The sequence below is a fragment of the Halichoerus grypus genome, chromosome 3 (assembly GCF_964656455.1).
Source record: "Halichoerus grypus chromosome 3, mHalGry1.hap1.1, whole genome shotgun sequence".
Classification (NCBI taxonomy): domain Eukaryota; kingdom Metazoa; phylum Chordata; class Mammalia; order Carnivora; family Phocidae; genus Halichoerus; species Halichoerus grypus.
In genome coordinates, this window is record NC_135714.1 from 109,803,172 (window position 1) to 109,824,894 (window position 21,723).

The following is a 21,723-nucleotide window of genomic DNA, read 5'->3' on the forward strand; positions in this document are numbered from 1 at the left end:
CCTCAAGACTGGCAAAATGATAATTGTTAAAGTTAGATAATAAGTAATGGGGTTTACTGTAATAATCTCCTTTATTAAAAAAATACTTATTTATTTTAGAGAGTGGGGTGGAGAGGGAGAGAGAGAATCTTAAGCAGACTCTGAGTTGAGCATGGAGCCTGTCAAGGGGCTTGATCTCATCACCACCTGAGCTGAAACCAAGAGTTGGATGCTTAACTGACTGTGCTGCCCAGATGCCCCTAATAATCTCTTTTAAAATAAAGAATAAAGCTGGAAAATAATTATTTTTTCTTCTCTCATCACGGCTAAACCAAGTGTTCGGAAGATAGCAAAATCTTAACCCAGATTATTGTCACATTGACTCAGGGTTTTGGAAGTTGTCTTTTGACTTAATGGCTCAAATAAGCATAGGCCTTTTCTGATATAGAAAGGTCCCTGCATTTGGTGCTATTTATTATACCTGAAGTCAGTTATTGTGAGTTTAGCCTTGCCTCTGTGGAAGCCCTTCCATTATCAAAAGCTACTACGCACTTAATGTTCAAAGACACCCCCTAATAGATGAAGTCAGTCAGCTCAGGGAGATTCCTGCATTGCTGAAGAGCTGAGGGAAGGAGTTTACAAGGCACTTGTCTGAGCTCGGCATGGTTGTACTGAAGTGAAGTAATAAAACTCATCAGGCAGGGGCACCTGGGTGGCTCAGTCGTTAAGCATCTGCCTTCGGCTCAGGTCATGATCCTAGGGCCCTGGGATCGAGCCCCACGTTGGGCTCCCTGCTCAGTGCGAGGCCTGCTTCTCCCTCTGCCGCTCCCCCTGCTTGTGTTCCCTCTCTCGCTGTGTCTCTCTCTGTCAAATAAATAAATAAAACCTTAAAAAAAAAAACTCATCAGGCACATTTTTTTTCAAATGAAAAGAAATGCAGCATTTTGTATGCAATTATGGACCTTTAAAGGCAAATAAATGAGCATTAGGGAAGCATGATAGCTTCTTTACTGAAACTAAAGAGCCTTAAGATCACTTTGGAAAGAAACTCCCAACACCCTACCCTAAGTGTAGCTAAATTTTGGTGAAGAGTAATTCAAGAAGTAAAAAGCTGTAGGTAATCAAGTGTTTCCTATCCAAAGGCTATTTCTTGGATTCTGGGACTTTATTCTACGTCTTTTTGCTTGTTTGTTTTTAACTCCTAGTTTACATGGTATTTTATTCTGTTAGTGGTCTCTTTAAAATCATGTAGCTTTACACTGGGTGGGTTTGGGGCAAACCTTACCTTCTCCTGAATCATACTAAGCCTTTTGGCCAGATTCAGCTTCTGAATTTCTAATATCTAATTGCATAGATTAAATTCCATTATAACTAGCATGGTGGCATTTTTTCAGTTATTTTATTGTAAAGGTGTCATGAAACAATGAATGAGAGGCCAGAAGTCATAGTTCCATTTCACAAATGAGTAAAACGGGAGAGGTTCGGTGTAGTTTTCTTAGTATGATTGTGTATCATTTTGAGGTGGAGAGAAAGTAAACAAGTTAAAGAAAAATGGTAACTTGCATGTTGGATGAAAAATGACAAAGCGCTAAGACAGCTGATCTCTTTTCTCTCTGCCAACGTACAATATCGAGAGACTTCCAGTGGTAGAGTCAATCTTCTATGGAGAGACCATGGAAAACAAGCATGGTCCAGGATTACTTATTGTGACCAGAGAAGCCAAATCAGCCAAATGCTTCAACCTGTTCAAAGATGGAAATATTTGGTTAAATAGAACTCTTGTGTTAAACTTGAAAGAACTATACTTTCCCAGCCTTTTTACTTAAATGAACATAAGTTTGCTGAAATTAGAGATTCAGAAATATGTTTTACATTTGGACAAGAGTTTATAACACTGACTTACCTCAAAAATGTATTTTGTGGTGTTAAAATATTCATATTAGGATTTAGAAGCATTTCAAGAAATTCCTATAACTACTCATCAGCAGAACTTATCACGACTGTTAATATTTATGTTTCCCTCTGTTTTCACTCTCATTCAGTGTTTCTAATTGCTGCTGGGCATGTTGCAAAATGAATTTAATTAATCAAAAAAACTTGGATTTCATTGGCTTAGATTTTAGTTTTACATGTATTTTACCTTTTACCTATTATGATTTTCCGTATGTAGCAGCAGGACACTATAGGGGAGTGTTTTCCAATGCAAAACAGGGAAATTAGAGATTGAATAAACCAGTTCCCCTGACGTATAAAACTGGAGTCCTACAGCAATTGAATATTCTGCTCTATACAACCAGCATGTGTGTGTGGATACACACATATATATGCATATAAATTTATATACTGATATATTTGCCTTAGTAAAATCATTGGGACCTCTAAGAAGGGTATCAGATGGAAAGTTTGGGGATTCTTATTAGGAATGTTGAATCCTAGGGGCGCCTGTGTGGCTCAGTCGTTAAGCGTCTGCCTTCGGCTCAGGTCACAATCCCGGGATCCTGGGTTCGAGTCCTGCATCAGGCTCCCGGCTCAGCGGGAAGCCTGCTTCTCCCTCTCCCACTCCCCCTGCTTGTGTTCGCTCTCTCACTGTGTCTCTCTCTGTCAAATAAATAAATAAAATCTTAAAAAAAAAAAAGGAATGTTGAATCCTAGTGAACTTAAGCCCTGGTGAGTAAAAATAATACAATGAAAGTATAGAGAATTATTCTATATTATCAAAGAACAGAGGCTAGGAAGGGAAAACAGCAAGGTGAATTTTGTTTATATTTCAAATAGCAATAGATGCTTTAAGAATTAACTAAAATCTTCACAATATTTACAGTTTCCACAATGTATGTTTTATTATTTTGTTTGTTGCATCGGAAACCCTTAAAACGAAAGGGATTCAAAGAAGAAAGAGACAAATCAAGCAATGGGCTCTTAATTATAGAGAACTGATGGTTACCAGAAGGGAGGTGGGTGGGGGATGGGTTAAATAGGTGATGGGGATTAGGAGTGCACTTGTCGTGATGAGCACCAGGTGTTGTATGGAAGTGTTGAATCACTGTATTGTACACCTGAAACTAATATTACACTACATGTGAACTAACTGGATTTAGAATAAAAACTTAAAAAAAATGAAAGGGACTCTTTGCAGGAGAAAAATCCAGAGAAATGGAAATATTTATTATATGTCCAACCCCAAAGGAGGAACTATAAGAGGTAAGTAAGACAAGTGGGTACAGCTGCTGAAAGAGGGCCTCTAGTCATACCCCAATGGGCTTTGGGAAAAACCAAAGATCTTAGCCTAGGATGAAGAGAGCAAAGGGGAACTGGGCAGGAAGCTTTAACCAGCCTGAGGTTTAATTGTTTCCTTAATAGGTGGTGGATTTAGGTCTTGGTCTTCAACCCTGGCTGCACATTAGAACCACCCGGGGAGATTTTTCAACACACCCATGCTAGGCTGGTATGACTAGGTTGAAGTGGGGGCGGGGAGGGGTGGAATCTGAGCATTTTAAATGCTCCCAGGTGTTTCTTTTGTGCTGTAAGGGTTTAGAACCACTGACTTAAGGTTTTTCTCACTTAATATCTTTATGTTTGCAAGTTCAGCATTGGAAGATTTTTCTTGCTAGTTTATTATGTGCAATTGCTGTATCCTGCTGTTACATGACTAATGACCCCTTAGTTCTGTAGATCACAGTAAGTGTACTTCTAAAAAAGAGCTAAATACAATTAGAATCACTACACCCCATTTTAAGGTAATACTTAAAATAAGCTTTAAAGAAGTAAATATCCAGAACAAATCTTTCTCACTAATCCCTAATTGTTATCAATTGATGTTATTATGTGCTTGGTTATTAATAATCAGACTTCCTTAAAAAGTTATCTTCACTCTCTAAACCTATATCTTGGAAATAGACCTCTATTTTATTTATTAGTATTTTTTAAAGATTTTATTTATTTATTTGATAGAGAGACAGTGAGAGAGGGAACACAAGCAGGGGGAGTGAGAGAGGGAGAAGCAGGCTTCCTGCTGAGCAGGGAGCCCTATGCGGGGCTCGATCCCAGGACACTGGGATCATGACCTGAGCTGAAGACAGACACTTAACGACTGAGCCAGCCAGGTGCCCCAGAAATAGCCCTCTTTATATTAAAGACTAGTGTGGTCTTAGATGACTATTTTCATCCAAAAGAAGCCCCTACTTTTTGGAAAGAAAACTGAAATATTTGTCCATTTTCCCATACCTCATTAATTTTTTCTTTTATATCTTCTGTGGTCAAAAATGTAATGCATTTTTTTCACATTCACGTCATAATACAGATTTATTTCCAATATATCTGCCATATAAAAGAATGCATTTATTTGCTACAAAATATTTAAATTTTTTTTACATTTAAATTAAATTACATTTAAATTAAATTACATTAATTTATAAATTTATTACAATTGTACATAATTATACATAATACATAAAATTATAATTTATTACATGTAATAAATTAATTACATTAATTTATAAATTTAATTACATTAAATTACATTAAAACTTTTTTTAAGATTATTTATTTGAGAGAGTGAGAGAGAGAGAATGGGGGGGGTGCGGGGGAGGAGAAGAGGGAGAGGGAGAAGAAGGCTTCCCATGGAGCGGGAGCTGGATGCAGGAGCTTGATCCCGGGGACTCCGGGATCCTGACCTGAGCCCAAGGCAGATGCTTAACTGACTGAGCCACCCAGGCGCCCCAAAACATTACATTTTAAAACAATATCTCGTAAAAGAAATGATCAAGTTAGAAAATTACCATTTTGCAACTATCATAGAAATAATTAATTAGGACTAGAATCATCAGTAGATGTTAAAACCATTGAGTTCAACTTTGACAGGATATGTACTTCATTTTTATTTATTTATTTATTTATTTTTAAAGATTTTATTTATTTATTTGACAGAGAGAGAGATAGCTAGAGCAGGAACACAAGCAGGGGGAGTGGGAGAGGGAGAAGGGGACTTCCCGCGGAGCAGGGAGCCGGATGTGGGACTCGATCCCAGGACCCTGGGATCATGACCTGAGCCGAAGGCAGATGCTTAATGACTGAGCCACCCAGGCGCCCGATATTTACTTCATTTTAAAGTACTTCCCCACAAATTACAATAACAAAGGGAAAAATAAGGGTAACAAAGGGTAACCTTATAGTTGAGAAACCTGGTGGACGCTCCCTTAACCAAGAGAGAATGCAAAAGAATGGACAAACTGGTGTCATGTGCCTCATAATGTGATGCACTCAGAAAGACACAACATCACCTATGTGGTATTCCTGCCAAAAGTGCATAGCCTGAAACTAATCATAAAAATGAATCAGATTAACCTCAAGCAAGGGACACGCCATAGTTGGCCTGTACTCCTCAAAATTATTTAGGTTGGGAAAGGCTGAACTGTCCCAGATTAAAAGAGATTAAAAATCTTGCCATTTGCAACAATGTGGATGGAACTAGAGGGTATTATGCTGAGAGAAATGTCAATCAGAGAAAGACATGTATCATATGACCTCACTGATACGAGGAATTCTTGATCTCAGGAAACAAACTGAGGGTTGCTGGAGTGGTGGGGGGTGGGAGGGATGGGGTGGCTGGGTGATGGACATTGGGGAGGGTATGTGCTATGGTGAGTGCTGTGAATTGTGTAAGACTTTGAATCACAGACCTGTACCTCTGAAACAAAGAATACATTATATGTTTAAAAAAAAAAAAAGAAGAAAGTAGAAAGGGAAAAATGAAGGGTGGGAAACCGGAGGGGAAACGAACCATGAGAGACTATGGACTCTGAGAAACAAACTGAGGGTTCTAGAGGGGAGGGGGGTGGGGGGATGGGTTAGCCTGGTGATGGGTATTAAAGAGGGCACGTACTGAATGGAGCACTGGGTGTTATACGCAAACAGTGAATCATGGAACACTACATCAAAAACTAATGATGTAATGTATGGTGATTAACATAACATAATTAAAAAAAAAAAGGAGAAAAAAAATAAAGAACACATCTCAAATGCAGATCCTGGATTGGATTCTGGATAGAAAGGATAATTATTTTTTCTATAAATGACATTAAGAGGAAAACTGGAGGGACATTTGGGTGGCTCAGTCAGTTAAGTGTCCGACTCTTGATCTCAGCTCAGGTCTGGGTCTCAGGATTGTGAGTTAAAGCAGCACATCGGGCTCCACGCTGGGTATGGAGCCTACTTAAAAAAAAAAAAAAAGAGGATAACTGGAGACATTTGTATATGCATTGTATAATAGTGCATCAATGTTGAATTTCCTGATTGTGATCAGTGTAATGTAGCTACATAATACAAAATCACTGTTTTTTATGAAATACATGATAAAATTATTTAGGGGTAAAGAATCATGATATGTGCAGTTTACTCTCTAATCTTTAATAGTTTATCAAAAATAATAATATAATTACAATAATTATATATATATTAAGAGACAGAAAGGTAATGTAGCAAATTGTTAACAATTGATAAACCTTGGTGACAGATATAAGGAAGTTCATTTTACTATATCTGTAACTTTAAAGCTTTTTTCAAAACAAAACATTTGGAAAACCCATATAAGCAAAATACTTAATAGCCTTGTAAAGAGACATCTAGTTTTGCAAAGGTCTCTAGTATATTTTCTTTTCCTTTTACTCACTTTTAACTGCTTTAACAAATGTTTAATGATTTGCGAAAAGATGGGATACTTCTAGGAAAGAGCTTCTTTAAAGGAGATCATTTGAAAATTGAGAAATCCTTTTATAGTCCAATAACCATCTCCCAACTTACTAGTTTAATAAATTCGGGGGTTTTGGTAGTTAGGTTATTCTTTGTTTTGTTTTTTTTTTATTATGGTAAAATATACATAAAACTTACCATTTTAGCCATTTTCAATGGCATTAAGAACATTCACATTGTTATACAACCATCATCACTAACCATCTCCAGAACTTTTTCATTATCCCATATTGAAACTCTATACCCACTAAGCAATAACTCCTATCCACACCTTTATGTAACTTTATATATTCTGAATATTAATCTCTTATCACATATGCAATTTGCAAATGTTTTCTACCATTCTGTGGGTTCCGTTTTTACTCTTTGATGCACAAAAGTTTTTAATTTTTATGAAGTCCAGTTTGTTTATATTTTCCTTTGTTGCCTGAGCTTTCGGTATCATAGCTGAGAAATCATTTCTATTTTGCTTCTTTTTTTTTTTTTTAAAGATTTTATTTATTTATTTGACAGAGAGAGACACAGCGAGAGAGGGAACACAAGCAGGGGGAGTGGGAGAGGGAGAAGCAGGCTCCCCGCTGAGCAGAGAGCTCGATGCGGCGCTCAATCCCAGGACCCTGGGATCATGACCTGAGCCAAAGGCAGATGCTTAACCAACTGAGCCACCCAGGCGCCCCTCTATTTTGCTTCTTAAAGTGGTGAATAGCCATAGATTTTGTGTGTGTGAGTGTTTTAGAATAGGAATGATAATCCTGGTTATTTATAATTTCTGGAATGTGCCACCCATACTTTTTGGCCTCAGCAGTGTGTAACTTTAAAATGAAATTATATTTCTTTTTTGTAACTAAATTATCACTGATTCATTTGCTGAAATGTAGTCCTTTTACGTCTTCCCTCTGCTATTTCTGGAAATTTCTTAGGGGATTTCCTCATGTGCTGCAGAACAGATCTCTCGGTTTTTTTGTGTTTGTTTTTGGTTTTGCTTTTTCCATACAAGCCTCTTCTTTTTGCCTGTGATGCCAGTGACCCTCATGAAATGTCCATCCTGCTGGGCACAGGTGTCTCCAAGTGGATATGCCACCGAAGTCTCCAACTTGCCCTCTGACCCAGAGAAACAGGGAAGCTTCAGCCTTTCCTCATCTCTGATCCAGGTATCTTGAGCTTCTTGACACCTGTCTTGACTTTGCTGCCCCCAGGCAGGCACTGCGTGTGTTCCCGAAGGCACAGGAAGGGAATCCCACAGGCCATGTGCTGAGTCTCAGGATGGGAACCTGAAGTTCTGTTAAGGAAAAAGTTATTCTAACACTTATTAAAATAGTAAGGGAGTCTTTATTCAGGACTGTTGCAATAGGTGTCCAGACTATTGCAATAGGGGAGAGAGATCAGGCTCATCTCTGAATACAGCAAGGACAAGTGGAGATTTACAGCCAAGAAACAGAATGGGAGGTGCCAGTAGATGGAAAATTACTAAGAGGAGACATCAAAGGTAGCGGGATTGTTAAGCTGACAGGACAGCATTCTCGCTGATGGCAGGCCACGGTGATCAGGTATAAAGTGTGGGGGTTGAGGAATCTGATCAGATAGCAAGTGATGGGGGATTATCTTTAAACTGACTTAGCAAGATTCATCCTATACCTGGGTATTCAGACCCAGCAGGGATGGGGGCCAAAGCCAAGGCCTAGTTAAGAAAAAGGCTCAGAGGAGTTTTTCTAAAAGTTTGATTAAGAAGTTCACTGGTATGGCCTCAAAGTTTTTTAAGCAACAGCACCAAAAACCCTGTATCCTGGAGTATCCATCCTATTCTTTTCCATGTCTCTCTGAGACAGTCACTTTTTGTTGAGGATGAAACACTCTGACCTATAATTGATTCCAAACACTTTCAAGAAAGCATCAGAGTAAAGCAATAACTACCTGTGAACAAAAGACTTAAAAAGGCCATGGCTGAAGATCCAATGTGAGTTAATTTGACCAGGGGTTTGGGTTATTTCTGTAGCATACAACATTTAAGAATAATAACTGGAATTTTAATTGATAACATTATACTGGTCATATTATGGACAGTGAGAATATTGATAAATTGCTATGAACTTTGTAGAATTTCTGAAATATTTATATTAATGACATTTACCCATAGAGATATAATCTAGGGAAGGTTAAGCATCCCTTCTTACTTGACAATCATTTTTTTTATGCCATTCAACGTATGAATAAACCTAATTATTTTTTAGCATCTCTCTTTTTACAAAATGAAAGAACAAACCCCTTGTGATTTTCCAGAGGCCCTCTTGGAAATCTCATAGTCTGGGATCAAGATTTCACTTAGGATTTGATTTTGGGAAGGCAGAATGTCAAGTTTGAACAGTTGATTAAATAAGATCCTAGGTCACTGTGAAACAATCCTGAGCTACCTATTTAACCAAAGTGACAATAAAAGAATTCAAAAGTAACTATAGGAGGTAACCTGATTGTAAAAAACCTTAGCTCTTTTAAAAAGTGAGAAGACTTGGTCCTCTTAAATAACTGAGGACATGATAAAAGTTGACCTAAAGCACAGGGAATTATTCTGATAAGACACAAAATCTTTATTTCCTAGGCATATTATTCAAAAGGTAAAGAAAAACCTTTTACAATCTCTTATCGAGAGCAGACCAATAATCCAAGAAAATTTTATCATTTTTAATAGGGAGAAACCCAAAATCTAGTTTTGTATTAGTGTGCTTTTGATATCAAAGCTCATTTAAAAAAAAAACAAAAAAACCTTATAAGTGAACCGGCTTTGACTGGCTGAATCTGAAGCAGCTTTGACCACATGAGGTAAAATTCCTTTTCTAAGATTCCTTTTCTGCAAACCTACAATATTTTATATCCATTCAGTTTTTGTCCTACACTTTTCCTCTTTCTCATTCTGAAATAACTAGTCATTTAATTTAGGACAAAATTACTCTTTTTCCCTAAAGAAAAACACGTCCTACATTCCTTGCTAAGGAATGCTAAGTTCTATTCATGCTAAGTTGTTTCTCTTTACCCTTATTATTTGTAGTAGTTTTATTTACATATACTTATTATAATTTTTAGCCATTAGTAACCTTTTATTAAACAGAGAAAATGGGGAAGTAGACAATTGTGAATTGTCTGTTGTATACCATTATTCTGCAGCAGATTGGCAAATTTTATGAGTATATTATTTGTATTAGTCAGCGTTCTCCAGAGAAACAGAACCAATAGGATATATATGGATACATATATAAGAAGATTTTTTCTTGTAAGAGAAGATTTATTATAGGAGTTGGCTCATGCAGTTATGGTGGCCAAGAAGTGGTATCTGCCATCTACAAGTTACAGAACCAGTGGTATAATTTAGTCTGAGTCTTTTTTTTTTTAAGATTTTATTTATTTATTTGACAGAGAGAGAGAGACAGCGAGAGAAGGAACACAAGCAGGGGGAGTGGGAGAGGGAGAAGCAGGCCTCCCGCTGAGCAGGGAACCCGATGCGGGGCTCGATCCCGGACGCTAGGATCATGACCTGAGCCGAAGACAGACACTTAACGACTGAGCCACCCAGGTGCCCCTAATTTAGTCTGAGTCTTAAGACCTAAAAATTAAGAGACCAATGGTATAAGTCCCAGTCTGAGTCCAAAAGCCCAAGAACCAGGAGCTCTGATGTCCCCAAGAGCAGTAGAAGATAGATGTGTCAGCTCAAGTAAAAAGAGGGAATTTTCTTTTTCTTCACCTTTTTCTTCTATTCAGGTTTTTGATGGATTGAATGATGCCCACCAGCACTGGTAAGGGCAGTCTTCTTCACTCGGTCTACTGATTCAAACCCTAATCTCTTCCCAGACACCCTCACGGACACACCAGGAAATGGTGTTTTACCAGCTATCTAGATATCCCTGAGCCCTGTCAAGTTGACACATAAAATTAGCCATCACTCCATCTCACAATTTTTATGGGTATATGTTTCCTTATAGTACAACTTTTCAATGTGGCAAAAAGAACTTATTAACAGACCCAAATACATTTAGCTTCTCTGTGCCATATTAAAATAGGAAGCCAAAAGTATATAAACTTAAATTTATACTTAGTGATGAATGTTTCAGTAGTTTATCTTACTTAGAAATGATCTAGATAGGGACGCCTCGGTGTCTCAGTTGGATAAGTATCTGCCTTCAGCTCAGGTCATGATCTCAGGGTCCTGGAATTGAGCCTGGAGTCGGGCTCCCTGCTCAGTGGGGATTCTGCTTCTCCCTCTCCCTCTGCCTGCCACTTCCCCTGCTTGTACTCTCTCTCTTTCTCTCAAATAAATAAATAAAATCTTTACAAAGAAAAAAAAATTGGGATAATTTCTATGCTTCTTTTTTTTTATTTTTTTAAAAATTTCTATGTGTCTGATAGTTTTAGGATTATTATTTTTTTTAAGATTTTATTTATTTATTTGACAGGGAGATACAGCGAGAGAGGGAACACAAGCAGGGGGAGTGGGAGAGGGAGAAGCAGGTCTCCCGCTGAACAGGAAGACCGATGCGGGGCTCGATCCCAGGACCCTGGAATCATGACCTGAGCCAAAGGGGAATTTTAAAAGGAGCCACTCAGGCGCCCCTAGGATTATTTTATTTATTTAAGTTTGTATTTATCTCTAAGCCAATTTGAATAGAGTTCCTTTATGGGATTTTGTGAATTAATTTGGTAATACAATCTGGAAGTAGAAAAACGTCACATATACATGACATATATACATGCATAAATATACACAAACATACAGATAGACACAAATAGAGATCAAATAGCTTTCATTGTAAAATTTTAGCCAGTATTAAAGTTCTAAACGGTAATATAAACTGACTGGTTTATATGAAATACTTGGGACACATCTTTGTTCCACTTTATCTTTTTATCTGAATTATGTTTCTGACAAATGGGACAAGCTGAGCTTAACCACTCAATACTTGTGGAGGAGATTAAGATTTTCTTTTGCTCTGATATGTAATTTTATGGAGCCTGTGGACTAAATTTTAGGTGAGAGACTGAGGGGACATCAATTACTTGTTTGAATGTTTACAAAGCACATCTGAGTGGATAAAATATCCAGTCTATTTATAATCAGCCTTCTTTATCCTTTTTATTTTATTTTATTTTTTTAAGATTTTACTTATTTATTTGACAGAGAGAGACAGAGCGAGAGAGGGAACACAAGCAGGGGGAATGGGAGAGGGAGAAGCAGGCTCCCCCTGAGCAGGGAGCCAGATACGGGGCTCGATCCCAGGACCCTGGGATCATGACCTGAGCGGAAGGCAGACACTTAATGACTGAGCCACCCAGGCGCCCCCTTCTTTAACCTTTCTAGCCTCAGGTAGTTGCTTCCAGGGTCCCTGAGTTTCTTAAGAGCCTCCAGTGGGGGCAGGAGGCTTAAAGTTCTAGTGATTATGGGGGTTTGAGGGCCTGGAGTGGGACAGGAAAGCTCTGGAGGGGTCGATAGGGGGATGGAGGAGGCAGGAGTTGGAAGGTGGACATACCAAAAGGTTCAGGGTACGAAGGGAAGATCGAAGGTGGTAAAAGGAGTAGAGGCGATGGAAAAAGAGAGGTCTTAGATGAGCCAGTTAGGAGAGATCCTAAGTTCCAAATTATCCTTTGTAAAATCACATCAACTAGAAAGAAAGTGGGCAGAATTAGTGCCACAGTGGTAGAGCATATAGTTAACAGGAGTTTGAGAAGGAGGCTTCAGTTGACTGAGACATTCCCACTGCAGAAGCAGGATCAAACAGAGAAAACAAAGAGGCTTCACAAGGAGCCAGGAAACAAATTTCCAGCCTAGGAGTCAAGAAATAAATCACGCTTGAAACAAAGTGCTAGGAAGAAATTTCCAACCCAAGAATCGGGGAGTGAATCTCCATTTGAAAGTTCCAGAAAGAACTTCCAGCTCAGGAGGTATCTTTCGAAGAAGAAAACCTGTGACTGCATGTAACCCGGCCTGAGAGAGTATACTCAGAATCCTAAGAAATCAAACTCTGCCCTTACAGTGCTTCAGTGGACTGTCATCCAAAGCACTGACTTAGTAGTCAGACTCACCAACGGATCCCCAATCAGTCAGGACTGAAGACAAAGGCTTCAAAGATGTGCACTTGGGATCCTGGGTGAAGGGTCCAGGGGTCTGATGATGAATCGGACCCTGAGTGGCAGCATCATAACTGTTAAAGAAAAAGTTATTCTGACATCTGTTAAAGCAATAAGGAATACTTTATTCGGGACTATTACAATAGGTGTCAAGACTGTGGCAATAGAGTTGAGAGATCAGGCTCTGCTCTGAATACAGCAAGGACAATGGAGATTATAGCCAAGGAGCAGAGTGAGGAGTCTGGGGATGGAAAATTACCAAGAGGAGGTACCCACAGTAGGGGGATTCTTGTTAATTGACTTAACAGGATTCTTGCTGAAGGCAGGCCACGATGCTCCTGGATCAAGGGTGGGAGGTTCTCTCTAAACTGACGTAAGACTCTTGTTACAATTGGGCTATATAGCCAGGATGGGGGTCATGGTTCAGGCCTGGTCAAGAAGAAGGTCAGAGGAGTCTGCCTACTGTCTGACCAAGGAGAGAGTCTTTGTCAATATTTGTGGGTATCTGAACTTGCCCGTGAGTATTCTGGTGCTAAAGGGAGAGTGACATTAAGTAGCAAATAAAGAATACCATCAGAGGTAGAGAAAGAGACAATGGAAGAGGGGAAAAAGCTTTACATTTTAGTAGCTTTGATGGTATTTGTTTCTTGCGTTTTGAACAAAGTGCTCTGCATTTTCATTTTGTACTGAGCCCACACACTGTGTAGCCGGTCCTGCATACTACCCAGGGGGCATGTGTACACACGCATCCATTTTCCTGGGATTCTATTTCCTCAGGCATAAACTGGAGAAGAGGTTAGTCTGAAAATCCTACTTGCCATAATCTGGTTTCCTGATCTCCTTGCAAACAAATGCTTGGATAAAGCCAATCAAATATCTTCAGAGAAAGGGATAATTTTCAGGCATGAGGCAGCTGAAATTCAGATTGTGGAGGAAAATATTTTCTTTATCTGGAGAGGCAAGGTTCCACCAATAATGAACTAATTTAAAGGACTAAGCAGAACGTTAACATCAGTTTTTGCATTTGTGTAACTTGCTGATTCAGAGGATCCCTGAGGGGTGATGCTATGGTCTGAAAGTTCATGTTCCCGCAAAATTCATATGTTGAAATCCTGGCCCCAAAGGTGATGGTGTTAGTAGGTGGGGCCTTTCAGAGTTACTTAAGTCATATGAGAGGGGCTCTCATGAAGGGTTTGATGCCTTGTGAAAGAGGCTCCAGGGAGACCCCTAGCCCCTTCCACGATGTGGGACAGAGTGAGAAGGCACCAGGTGTGAAAAAGGAAGAGGGCTCTCACCAGAATGTGATCATGCTGCTACCTTGATCTTGGAATTTCCAGCCTCCAGAAGAGTGAGAAATAAATTCCTGTTGCTTAGAAGCTGCCCAGTCTATGCTATTTGGTTATAGCAGCCCAAATGGACTGAGACAGGTGGGGACTGACTGACCTTATGTTTGTATCACTAGAAGATTTACCAAAATAGTACTTCCTGGACAGAAATGAGGACTTGACCTAAGGACAAATGCCAGTTCCATGCTGACACTCAAAATGCAGAAGCAATCCCCCAATTTGCAGACTTCCAGCTTTAAACACTTGAAGATAGAGACTCCACTAGTTCCCTGATCGCAGAAGTTTTTGTTGCTGTAATTATGATACTAAAATTCTTTTATTTTATTTTCACCTGGCTTTATAGTGTGTAGTTTGTCTTTGGCTCACACTTTTCTGCCTTCTGAACTTGCCCTTCTTTACCTTCTTACCTTCTTCACTTTCTCGTTTGAAGAACAGGACAAACCTCACATGAGAGGTGAGAATGGGTAATTACTATTGAAAATAAAATTATTCCCTGATCTCTCCTTTCGGTCTCCATTTTAAATATTTATAAAAACATATCGTATCTTAGTCTCTAGGTAAAACAGGATAACAAATGGATTCACAGTCTAGTGTTTTCATTCTAAAAAATTACCGCTTTATGAAAAGTTCTGCACGTGTGTCCTAAGTGATTATTCATATTGCAGTCTAATCTCCCTTTGGCCAGAATATTTTACAGAGAACTGCTCCTTGCCCCAAATTCATGCCCCAACATTTCCTTTCTTTCTTCTTTACGAAACATTTTCCCATTTTAGCAGGTTTTACACTCTGTTGATATAAACATCCAAGTTTTAAAGTTTCTATGCCTGCCATTTCATTTTAGTTTAAAGACATCAAAGCCGTAAGTAACCTCAGAATAGCAAATAGTATTCTTTTAAAGAGCTAATGCTAACACTTGATAGCGGCTCTCTGCAGCGCATTGAGAAGTACTGCAAGGGCACATCTGAGTTTAGCAAAAACAGAAAATCATGGTGGATTAAAGCTGTCTAGCCTGAGAGTGGGATGGGGCGTGATGGCACAGGTGCCACTTTCTACCCCCCCCCCCCCCAGCTCCAAGGGAGGGTAATGTGACATTTTCAAACACCATGGAGGAAACAGCCTCTGGTAGGAACCAATTAAGAGTTTGGATTGAGAAGGCCTTTCTCAATGCCTCTAACACCTCACAACGGCGACCTCTTGGCTGCTAATTATGTATTCTGCCTCCTTCCAGTTGGTTACCTTTTGATGATTCGCCTGCTATTTGACATAACCCGTGATGGAATGGATGATAGAACATCTTATTAGGTGTAACACAAATCTGTCAAATGTGACTTTAATTGAGCCAATAGGTGCAAATACCTGTTCAGGTTCACATATTTCTCTAGAATTTTATAAGGGAAGAAAAAGAATAAACAGAGCTCAAGACCAGAGAGTGGACGTAACACATGTGTTTGTACATTCTAGATTACTGAATTTGTTCAAGCTGCCGGTGGTGACGTGATGCAGGTGGAAGGGAAAAGGGCAAGTCAGAAGACCATGATAACTGCAACTTTGGTGAAAAAACTGATAGAGGATGGGTTTAAGATTTGGGCAGAATGAAGCTTGTACTTTTTTGCTGTACCTATCTCTGATTACTGATAATGAGCTTCAGGATATTGAAATTGAAGTTACATATAAATCTTCTCAAATGCCTTGGTTTATCATTTAGTCATTACTTTAACCTATCATGATAGAGATGTTTATTTGACATGAGGTTTCCTAAAGTCTGACATGAATCCTTTTGATTTGGAGACAGTGTGTGTCCTCCCAGCCTTTAGGTAACACAGCTGCAAATACACAGAGCCTGAGTTCTTGAGTGGATCTCTGCTGATTTTAAAGATTTAAGAAGGATAGAGGAAGCAGAGGTCTAGTTTTACTTAAAGAGACCTCAGGAATAAAAACCTAGGTCAGGTTCTCTGTAAGCTGCTTTTGAATTAACTTCAGTTCCAAGAGCTGAATTGGGTCAGATTAACCTCCAGGTGCTGGGATTCCTGAAGGTGACTTACCTTCAGAAGACTCAAATCAGGATAATCTCGGAAGTCTACTAACCAAGGAGAATCCTGCCTATTGAAATCAACCCTAAAATAGCTCTTCCCTCTCACGCAACCTCAGTTTCCTCTAAGATCCACACAGGAGCAAGCCAAGCAGTTATTACATATCTAAATCAGTGTTTTGAGCAAAATATGAGAATGTACGTTGGGTTAAAGGGCATAGGGAATCTTTTTGGTGATGTTGTGATGGCTCTTCATTTTGTATTCTTTGAGTAGGGAACTGTTCGGAAGGAAACTCCTCAACGTAAACCACAGTGGCTTCTGTGATTGGCAGTGATGCTTGAGAAATATGTTGGTTGACACTCGGACTTTTTGAACTATGTGTCCAAGTATTTGTATAAAATACTGCTGTGAGGGGCCCTTATGTAAAGGTGTCTATAAACATTTTCATTCTCTTATGAATAATCACTGTAATATGGAAGAAAAAAACTAAACAGTAGGAAGGAGTTCAGTATCCTAAGTTGCTGTGCCCCATCCAAATCTGCTCTAAAAGTCTCTATGGAAGAACCAGGAATCTGATTTTAATGACCTGGATGGGTTCTTGCATTGTAAGTGTACAAAAGACTATGTTGAGAAAGCTTAGTGCTCTGAATCACCCAATGTAGTTTATACATTTATTTAGAGAAGAATAGTTTAGTTTTAATTATTTATGATAATAGCTCTCAGTGCACTAGTAAATGTCCTTGGGTACATATTTTGTAAAAGTAATGAAGTCTTTGTAATGTGAGCTTTCTCTTTAGCTATAAACTGCCCTCTCTTTACTAAAGAACCAGGGCAGAAGAGTGTGTCTGTGTTTTTATATAAGAGTGTATATAAATTACCAAGGGCAGAAGAGTGTGTCTGTGTTTTTATATAAGAGTGTATATAAATTACCAGGCTTGAGATTTAGCAAGATGTTACTGAACTGCATCAAGAATTTCTCAAACTTATTCCTGAATATACTCATTACTGCCATCCTCCAATCACCCTCCTTCTCAACCATAACATTAGCAACCTGACCAGAGAAAATATCACCGTGTGGGAGATGAGCAGCCTGTCAGAATATTTTTGTTGTTGTTGTTTCTCAGTGTTTTTCATGTTGTTCCTCCTCTGTTGCTAGAGTCTTCTGGTATTGTGATAAAACACACAGCAAGAATGTAAATCTACTATATTTCCTCTCTGACTTCAGTTATCTATGTCTGGTAGCTTATGGGTAAGTCTTAAGTCAAGGAAACTTTTTCTTTTCTATTACTTCTTTCTTCTACTCTTCTCCCTCTGTCTCCTCTGCATGGGGTTAGCTTTTTATTTCCCCTTCTAGGAAATTTGCACACACCAAAAGCAGAGAGAGTGTCCAGAGGGCAACCAATGTGCACACATCATCCATGTAGCTCACAACTGGAAGGGCTAAGACCACCAAAATTATAGGTTCTGCTTCACACTTTTTTAGTAGCCCTCCGTAATTGTCTAGTTAGAAGTCCTGGAAACCTTGATGATGGTAATGATCAATATTCACATTACAGTAACTAGAGCAAAACCCTAGCACACTTTGATTTAATATCAGCAGCATTTGTTCTTTGCAGGTGACCTAAAAGGTGCTGGTGTGTTGTGGTTTGCAACAGGAGTTCCTATGTCATGGGGGTTTGGTGAGAATTACATGAGACAATGCCTTTTAAGTATTCTGCAGGAAAGGATCAGCCAACCTAGAAAGCTGGTGGGTGAGAGTCACTTGATTACTGAACAAACCTAGTCATCTTAACTACTGATGTTGGAGATTTGGAGACTCAAGAAGTTTCCAGATTCAGCTCTTAAAATTTGACTATAAAATGTTATCGCATTTAGGTTCCCATCACTCCATAGGCTCCAACACAGAAACCAAATATTAAGAAAGTTTATATGTAATTGCCTCATTCTCAAATGAGATTCCACATATTATAGTCATTCAGACAGGAGAAACGGTTCCAGTAATATCCAAATTATCCACCTACAAATTAGACATGACTTCTGTGTAAGTAAAGGTGACTGACCAGTTTTGCTTAAAAATTTTCTGTCTCCAGAAAAAGAAGGCCCAGACACTGGATTTGAAGTAAATGGGTCACCAATGAATTAGAAGCAATAGCAGAAACCAGAGAACGTGATCATGGGCAGGGAACTCTTGAGGGGCAAATGCAGTGATGATCCATGAGGCAATAATGCCAGAAAGGACATGTGGAGAACACACTGACTGCTCAGGCACCCTGCTACACGTGGATGGGCACGGAATGGGGAGCAGTTTCTTTTTTTTGAAATTTCTTTTAGATTTTATTTATTTGAGAGAGAGAGACAGAGATAGTGAGATAGAGAGCACAAGTGGGGAGGAGAGGGAGAAGCAGGCTCCCCACAGAGCAGAGACCCGATGCGGGACTCGATCCCAGGACCCTGGGATCATGACCCGAGCCGAAGGCAGACGCTTAACCGACTGAGCCACCCAGGCGCCCTGGGGAGCAGTTTCTAAAACAAATGGCAATGCCACCTGCCCATCAAGATTGGAATGCCAGCTCATGGATGCAACAGAATGGATAATGAAAAATGTTTTAATTAATCCTTCTATTCATAAAGTTTTCTCTTTCAATGAAAGGGGACTGTTGGAGTTATCTATTGCCACATGACAAACTGCTCCAAAACTTAGTGGCTTCAACCACACGGTTTTATTTATTTGCTTACAATTCTTACTTAAATCCATTAGTTCGTAATGATTAGTTCATAGTGATTAGTTCATAATGCCTTGAATCTGATCAAGCCTTTATTTTATTTTTTTTAAGATTTTATTTATTCATTTGACAGAGAGAGAGAGAGAGAGAGAGCACAAGCAGGGGGAGGGGCAGAGGGAGAAGGACAAACAGACTCACCGCTGAGAAGGGAGTCCGATGCGGGGCTCGATCCCAGGACCCTGAGATCATGACCTGAGCTGAAGGCAGACGCTTAACTGACTGAGCCACCGAGGCGCCCCCTGATCAAGACTTTAGACCTAACTATGATTTCACAAGAAATATAAGAGACAGTGGAACATATTTTTGTTTTTTTTTTAAACGAACAAATAACACTGAGGATGGAATCAGCAAAATCGAGACTGTGGGAAACTCAGTAAATAAAAAAACAAGTTTCTTTAATTAAAAATAAAATTATGAGATGAAACAGGTAGAGATGGGAAGGAAAACAAGAAAGAGAGGAGAGACTTAAAATACTTAATGAACATTTCCAGTGTGTGGACCTTATTTGGGTACTGATCCAAACAAACTGTAAAAAAAGAAAAATGTAAGACAATGAAGACAATTAAGTATGAACACTGACTAGATATTTGATAATATTAAGGAATTATTGTTAATTTTCCTTAGGCGTGATGATAGTATTATAATGTTTTTTTAAAAAGAATCCTTATCTTGTAAAGATACATAGTAAAATATGTATAGGTAAAATGATATGCTGTCTAGAATTTCTTTTTATTTATTTATTTTATCCTTTTTAAAGATTTTATTTATTTATTTGTCAGAGAGCGAGAGAGAGCACAAGCAGGGGGAGGGGCAGGCAGAGGGAGAAGCAGCCTCCCTGCTGAGCAAGGAGCCCCATGAGGGACTCGATCCCAGGACCCTGGGATCATGACCTGAACCAAAGGCAGATGCTTAACTGACTGAGCCGTGTAGGCATCCCTGCTATCTAGAATTTCTTCAAAATAATCAGAAGTGTGGGTTGCCTGGGTGGTTCAGTTAGAAAAGCATGCAACTCTTGGTCTTGGGGTGGTGAGTTTGAGCCCCATGTTGGGGGCAGAGATTACTTAAATAAATAAATACACTTAAAAACAAAACAATCTGAGGTGTAACAAAATTGGCTATTTATTTATACCTGATGAAGGTGATGATGAATACATGGGGAAGTTTATATTATTATCTCTGTTTGTATGTGTTTGAGAAATCTCATCATATATTTTTTTAATTAGTGGAAACCACTAAAAGAAATGAAACATCATAGCCTCCAAACAGTATAGCAGGAGGGAAGGATAGAGAGGGCCAGGGGAAAAACAAAAACCAAAAAACAGTAAACGTTGTTAATCTAATAGAAAATGGGAAAGAAGGAAGAAAAAAAAGTTTCCCAAATAGTAGCATCTCCTGGTAAGTGAAAGCTCTTCACTAAGCCTTGCATACCCATGTTTAGAGTCTGTAAACCTAGTCTTTGTAGTGAAAGTGCATTTTAAGCTAGGACACTGGGTTCTATTCTGGCCCTCCTTGTGGCAAGTGGTGGAGCTTCTTTGGGCCAAAGGTGTGCATGGATCCTCAGGCTATGTTAAGAGCCCGGACATCCTTTGACCATTGGCAGCCTTGTGACAGCTGGCTGGAGCTAGAGATTCAGTTTGCTGCCACAGAAGAAAGCCAAGCCAACTGGGTCACATGAGGAAGTAACCTGAGCCCTTTGCTCCAACCTGGTGAGCAAAGTTTCATTTTGCCTGGTGCTGTTGTGGCTATTCAAGGATAGCCAAATGTGTATGACCAAATGAAACAGCCAACCCCAAGACACTATTGGAAGAGCGTCAAGTCTTCTACAAACTTTTGAAATATGATTTGGCAAGTTTCTAGTAAAAGTGATTTGCAGCCTATTTGAATGAAAAGGAAGGAAATGGGGTGAATACCACAAAGATGGCTGCATCTTAGTGACCACATTTTCAGAGGACGTGGGAATCTTGAAGAGGAAGAAAACCTTTCTTCACTCTCTCAAACATTGTTGTGAATTTAAGCTCTTTTCTTCTTTCCTGGTTCATCCTTTCAACAGCTTTCTAGTTATTTTCCCATATGTTCTCCGATTTTTTTTCCCATTGGATTTTTTTTTTAAGTAGAACTGTACTTATTGCCATCTACAAAGCCCTGCATTAATTCCCATATCTCTCACTATGCAGCTTTCTTATTGAATTTCCCATTTCCATTCCTGCTCCCATTGCCTCCTTGCAAAACTTTGTCTTTAAAAAAAAAATCTCCTCCTCTTTTTCATCTGAATTTCTATATCTTATTCCCTCTGAAACTCTATTCTGTTCTTGTTCTTCTCCTCTCTAGTGCATATAATGTCCATGAAAGGATTAAGTAGCAAAACACTCTCAGAGTAAGATCAGAATGTGTTGTGATGTGGAAAAACTTCTATATTAACTACTTTATTGGTTGAAGTTGTTGTCCCTTTTTATCCTCCTGGAGCATTTACTAGATATAATGTCTGGATTTTTCTTTGTTTTGTTCATAAAATCTCTTAGGGCTCTAGAAGGCAGGTTGCCTTTTCCTTTCTAAGTTGCTTCTCAATTCTATTATCACCTTAAGTGGCATCTGGTTGAAGATGAGAAGAAAGAATTCAGAGAAAGACTAGATTGAGAAAAAAAAGTATCTGTGTTACCTACCTAATCCCAGCTTGGGCTTTGATAAAGTCATAACTAAGTTTTCCTGTGGGAAATTGAGGTAAGTCAGCAT